This window comes from Zerene cesonia, chromosome 10 (genome assembly GCF_012273895.1).
Source record: "Zerene cesonia ecotype Mississippi chromosome 10, Zerene_cesonia_1.1, whole genome shotgun sequence".
Lineage (NCBI taxonomy): Eukaryota > Metazoa > Arthropoda > Insecta > Lepidoptera > Pieridae > Zerene > Zerene cesonia.
The window spans coordinates 8,204,449-8,211,438 of NC_052111.1; the positions used below are offsets into that span (position 1 = coordinate 8,204,449).

The window sequence follows — 6,990 nt, forward strand, 5'->3', positions numbered from 1 at the left end:
ACTATTCTTTCGATGAAATCAAATATATAGTAATAAAAAATTTAATAAAAACAATAATATTCTTCATTGAGACATAATCGTTCAATTAATTGAACCTATATGGAACTAGGGGCTTGAATTACAGGCTAGGGTTACTTCCTTTATGTGTACTTATTATCACGTTATTAAAAAACATAAATATTATTAGTAAAATGTCTTCTAGTCTGATAATAAACGGTTGTAACATTGAAAAAAAAAATGCTCCGCCGTAACAGCTATTCGCTGCCGTGACCAGGATTCGAACCTGGGTTACTACGGCCACAACGTAGGGTCCTAACCACTAGACGATCACGGCTATCGGAGCGGGTGACAAAGTGACTTAATTGCTGTACATTTTTACTTTCGCTCGAATCTGCTGCGGTCGGTGCAAGCACTACCGTTGCGCAATAGATTCCATTCATTTTTTACGTTGTTTTTTCAAGCTAACCGTTTTCATCAAGTATAATCTGCCCAGATCGAAATGTTCGCTTTCTCGAACACAATATTCGGGTAGTTTGTTATTTTATTTTCGGCGGATTATATTGATGTTGAATAAAGTCGATTTATTGTATGTGAAAGGTATCTGCTCCGATAGCCGTGATCGTCTAGTGGTTAGGACCCTACGTTGTGGCCGTAGTAACCCAGGTTCGAATCCTGGTCACGGCAGCGAACAGCTGTTACGGCGGAGCTTATTTTTTTTATACAGGAAATTTAATAGAAATAACGGGTTTAAAGAAATCCTTGTACGCTCCTTTTATATAACTCGATATATTTTATATAACCTCGATTATACTTTCACTAATATCAAAAGCTCATGTTTCTGGCATTATACCTATGGAAAGGGGTTAAAAATGTAAGTTGATAGTCTTTATATAAACATTGGGATGTTTTGTGTTTGTGTATCAATTTCGTAAACATAAATACATTTCTACGCCTCAATTCAAAATAATATTATATTTTTAAAATGAATACTTCAATATACTTTATTTTTCATCCTCCTGTGCATAGTCTACGGGGAATGTCTGAGCAATAAGATTGTCACTTCATATTAATTGTTATAACCCTATTTAGAATATAAGGTATGTAAATGATGGAAAATTGTGTACTACTAAAGTAATTTATAGTTTCATCAAACGAAGTGGGTAGGAGATAGGACTTCAATCGAATAGTCGAGGGTTCGAGACAAGGCGAACGAATAAGAAATAAACAGATTTTTCAGTTTATCGGCTCAGTATCCTCATCACCACCATCCGAAACGGTGAAGAACATAGTGAGCAAACCAGCATTTCCAAGAATCAAAAGTACCACCACATGTGCCATATACTAAAGAGCATTTGGCCAGCGTGATGGATTACGGCCTGAACCCTCATAGAAAGCCTGTGACTCTGCTGCAGGAATAAATATACACTAATGATCATGACGTACGAAAATTGTGTTTCAAATATGCCTATATAATCATATCTTCGATGCCATGAACTTAAACTCGAATGCCAACAAAGACAGATCAATATAAAACTTCTCAAAACTAAAATAATTACATCCCCTTATTAAGATAACGCCAAGAACAAAAGCTATTAAAATTCAATTATATATTACATTCCCTGCTTTGTGATATAATCGTTGTTTCCAATTAAAATTTTAATTAATATCTCATGAAATGTTATTTAAAATATAATCTACAGATTATACGTTAAGAGCAACTTATCTTGGCATTATGTAATATTAAAAATCAATAATAATACATTAGCTTATAAGATCCGAGCTAACTTTAAAAAGAAGGTTGTCATTCAAACACAGAAAATAATAATACGTATTATTTGCAAGAAGCAGATAATACATTTTTATGTAGTTATATAATTAAGAACAAAGAAATAAATAAATAAATTTTTGAAAATATTTCGTGTATGTGTTTTTGTCATATATATGATTATATTATGGCCTTTCTTTTTATTTACATAGCCATTAGAAGCGTGTGGTATTCGATCTAAATAAAGTGTTGGAATCAGTGAATTACTTTCAATCTTCGTGCCACTGTGTCATTAAATTTAATATATAATAATGCCAAAATAAATTCATTTAATTTGTGGTATCCCATTTTATATAAAATTAGATCTAAATTCACTGAGCTATTTACGTCACTCACATTTCAAAGCCATGTGCCATGTAACGTTATTATTAGTGTCTATGTAATGAAGCGTATAGTTTAAGAACTGTTAACTTTGTGACCTGTTCCTTCTTTAATGTATTAGTTTTTTGAGTCATAAATATTTTAACGATTAGTTATTGTGGTTGGTATATATAAAAGAAATATACATCAAGTATCTTTAAGAACAGTGTTATAAAATCTTGATGCATCAGCTCATTAGACTGACAATAAAAACCCAAATAACTAAGAACTAAGCGCCATGGAACCCAACCTTAAATCAGTAAAGCATATCCACAGATAACATAATACCATACTATTGTGTATAGACAATTATACTAAATATAAACCATAACATGAAAATATAAAATAAACAAGTTACTAATTGAACATCTCTTAGAGAAATACAAAACACACTTCAACAATATACATTAAAAACATTTTTATATAATTTCTTAATGATATAATAATTTTTGTACGTGCTGGAATTCTCGGCCTTCAAATATTAAATTTAGGTAAGTGTTTCCATCAAATTCGCAAATATTAGATATACCAAACACAACATTTATTCTAATTAATCAACACATCAATTACTGCAATGCAATACAATAATTTGGTCTACAATTAAGAGTAGTGGTAACACTATTTGCAACCACAGATAACAAAATACTATGTAATACTATCGACATCAAAAATTGTTTAAACAGCCACCGTACCTTATTCCAGCAAAAAACCTAATTTCATTTGATTTGATTTCATTAACAAGGATCACAAGTTATGAACCCGATAAACATTGCTGTCATTATTTTAATCCCTAACCTTGTTTACTAATTAAACTCTTGACATAATATTTCAGGATATTATGTATTACATAATGTAATATATTATTACGTATTACAGGATACAGGATTTGACAACGATGGAAAATATATCATCGGCTTGGGTTGTATAAAACCCTTGAAGCCTCATCATAAGCCCATATATGTTCCCACTGCTGGGACACGGGCCTCCTATGAGGGTTCAGGCCCTAATCCACCACGCTGGCCAAGTGCGGGTTAGCAGATGTCACATGTCGTCGAACTTTTGATTCTTGGACATACCGGTATCCTCACGATATTTTCCTTCACCGTCTTAAGCAATGTTGATGTTATCCACATATAAATTGAAAAATCAATTTATTTCCTGCACGCTCGCTCGGTCTCGAACCCCGACTTATCGATTTTGAAATCCGAGGTTCTCACCACTGAGTCATTTTTCTTTTTCTTGCCTTGAAGCCTCAATATTAGTCGAAGTTCACAACCTTTCGCAACAAGGGTGTATGTATAATGATTGGTATGATGAGTAAATCTGAATGCTTTTGAAACGGGGGTACTAGGAATGACTAGATATTACGTCAGCATCATTCATTCGTTACATTTTTGTACACATGTACTCCCACACAGGATTTTCCAGGCACAGTATACAAAGCTGCATTTAATTTCTAACGCAAGCTTAAAAATATGTTTTATTAGAAATTTTGAAAGAATAGAAAAAATGTGTTTTTTGCCAAACCGTAGCAAAAAACGCAGGTTCGAATCCCGCCTCGTGAACAATTTTTTTCTATTGTTTCGAAATTTTTCATTTATAAAGCATTTCAATGCTATAAAACTAAAAGTAAATAATGTTTTATCAGTCTAAAGGTAATCCATATATGTAATATAATCATTACAAATATTACATGGATTAAGTGACAGATAATGAAGTTTACAATTGAATTACCCCTATACTTTAAAAAAAAGTTCACTCTAATATATATTTAACGGATAGTTTACAGATTATTGTTGATATGACAGAGCGTAACTCTATCTGAAATGAAGGTTTAATACCTTTTTTATAAATAAAAAATAAACTCCGCCGTAACAGCTATTCGCTGCCGTGACCAGGATTCGAACCTGGGTTACTACGGCCACAACGTAGGGTCCTAACCACTAGACGATCACGGCTACCGGAGCGGGTAGCTTTCACAGATAATACATCGAATGCATTCAACATGAAAATAATCCGGCAATAATAAATTTACCAACTACCCGAGCATTTTATACATGGAAGCCGACACCCCGATTTTGCTGGATAATACTAAAGCCAATAAAGCCTCACTTTCAAGACCAATTTGATACGGTCACGTACAGATAACTGCAATGGCATACAATCCAACCACTTTAAAATGTCCCCATTTCTTATATTTTACTTGGTGTTTAATTTTACAGGTTAATATCAAAGAATAAAACATCATTGTTGGTAGAGAGAGGTATCTGCTCCGATAGCCGTGATCGTCTAGTGGTTAGGACCCTACGTTGTGGCCGTAGTAACCCAGGTTCGAATCCTGGTCACGGCAGCGAATAGCTGTTACGGCGGAGCAATTTTTTTTATGGAAATTTCTTTTCTACTTGAATATTAAATTATTAAGTAGGGATGTTCAAAATGGGAATGACTTAGTATTTGTAATTAGTATAGTGTATGTTCATACATTTTTCTTAGAAACGTTAAATTTGTAACCAAATGTAAACCTAAGCACATCTTTTTCTAAGAGTTATAAGAATTAATTCTGTAACTAGCCGTATATACGTCTTGTACAAGAATCTCTTATATTATTATTCTTACTTCTCTTATATTAGTATTTTTACTTTTCTAATCTCTGCTGTTGTAGTAAAATTAATTTATACATATCTAAATCAGTATATGTTCAGACTTTACGTGATAACAAATTGATAATTATTCACTTATATCTTGCCCGCAATTTCATTTGAACGTAAATTTAATTAGACTAGACGAGGTCCAAAATAACATCAAAGAGCAACCATATCAAACTAATCATTTCATATAGATTCAAAGCAATCGATTAATATTCATTAATAAATCATCATCATCATCATCATCAGCCCATATATGTTCCCACTGCTGGGACTCAGGCCTCCTATGAGGGTTCAGGCCATAATCCACCACGCTGGCCAAGTGCGGGTTGGCAGATGTCACATGCCGTCGAACTTTTAATTCTTGGACATGCCGGTTTCCTCACGATGTTTTCCTTCACCGTTGAAGCAGTGGTGATGTTATCTACATGCGCAGATAAATTGAAAAATCAATTTATTTCCTGCGCGCTCGCCCGGTCTCGAACCCCGACTTATCGATTTTGAAGTCCGAGGTCCTCACCACTGAGCCACCACTGCTTACATTAATAAATATTATTTATGAAATAGAAACAATGATTTTAATAATTTATAGCAAATACTTACGTCCTATGTATCGCTCGATAATTATTATAAATATTGGAATAAAATTGTTAAGTTTTCGTTGCGACGGTGTATAATAAATTAGTTTTTTAAATGATTGATATCGCTTTTACTTCTAACGGATAAATATTTGAATAGCATAGATGCAACCCCAGGGCATTCGAAAACACGCCTAAATTGGGATGTAGGAATATACGGATAACAAAAAGATCCAAAAATAACAAGAAGAAAGGTAAATAGCTCGCGGGAATACATTATTCATTTGAAAGATAGAACGTAGATTTACATCTTTTGACTTATTTTCATAAAAACTGTCTGCTATTTTTCTAGCCTGCAATTGAGAAATATTTCCTAATAAATGAAAGAGACAGGTTGTATCCACGGTGTGTTGCCCTTTGTAGATACTGCAATCTAACTGAGTATGTAAATAATTTAAAACTGTATCCTCTTTTCTCGTCATAAGCTATCATTTAAAAGATTCTGTAAAAAAAAATTCAACTGGTACGAAAAAAAATATTCTAGAACTTAGATGCATAAATTGTTGCCATAGATACTCTGATCATCATACTCATCATAAATCATACTCTGTCGTGTATGTCAGTCTGTCTGTATTATCGTAACTCAAAGATGGAGGTCGCCACAAAATACCGCATTAAAAATTCTTTCACAATTTTCTCCATATGGGTATCAAATGAAATGGCTTGACTAGAAAAATATAAACACTATGTCAAATTTTAAACTGAAGATGGCCGACTTTACAAAATCATTTCGTGGTTTTTGTTATAGGTTAAATGGCTAATTTCTAAGAGTTTTAAGCGACCGTTTATTTATTTCGATGTTTCCGCCATCGAAACTTTTCATTAAAACGTCACATTTTTGTATTTAATGGTTTTCTACCTTTTATTTTCCCTAGTTTTCCTCTATTTAAATGGGCTATAAATTCTTCTTGGTAAAGCTAATTACGCTCAGCTTTATTGCGACAGTTAATGCATCTTATAAATTAATTAATGTCGACTTTTATAGAAATTGACAAGGCAATTAAGAGATAAATTCTCCCCTCTGCCTTCATATAGTATACGCTAATTAAAAGTTAGTAAAAAATCTCAGTACTGAAAACTCTTTATCAGAACATGTTACGTAAACATATCAACTGACATTTCCAATCACACCAGAAAAGAGGTCCTATTTTTAAGCTTAAAAAAGGCTACACAACCGCTGATAATGCTTAATCTGTATTTAAACATAGATACACAATGTGTTTGTCCTAATTTGATTACATTTGTCAAGTTTTAACCACGCTATTACTAATATCGGATCAATATAAAACTATTTGCAATCTAACAACGCATACCGTTCCAATTTCGAACAGACGGAATATGACCTGTCATAAAAATGCATTGGCTTTTATAACGACCTCGGTATAAAACCCGTTCCACTATCCGTAGAACTCAGGGTTACCAGTTTTTACTCATTCGAAAATAATAAATAGTCCGGTCAATTTAGACCAAAAAATGAGGGTGAAGTTACATAAAGTCCCAACAAGCTGAATTTCTGTGAAGT

General features: G+C 33.0%; 4 non-coding genes across 4 annotated transcripts; 2 read left to right on the forward strand and 2 right to left on the reverse strand.

The window, feature by feature from the left end:
• Positions 1–262: 262 nt before the first annotated feature.
• Trnah-gug lies at positions 263–334 on the reverse strand. The gene has a single exon. It is a non-coding gene; the product is annotated as a tRNA-His (tRNA).
• Positions 335–612: 278 nt separating this feature from the next.
• Positions 613–684, forward strand: Trnah-gug. Its single transcript has one exon. It is a non-coding gene; the product is annotated as a tRNA-His (tRNA).
• Positions 685–4,071: 3,387 nt separating this feature from the next.
• Trnah-gug lies at positions 4,072–4,143 on the reverse strand. Its single transcript has one exon. It is a non-coding gene; the product is annotated as a tRNA-His (tRNA).
• Positions 4,144–4,463: 320 nt separating this feature from the next.
• Positions 4,464–4,535, forward strand: Trnah-gug. Its single transcript has one exon. It is a non-coding gene; the product is annotated as a tRNA-His (tRNA).
• Positions 4,536–6,990: the final 2,455 nt, after the last annotated feature.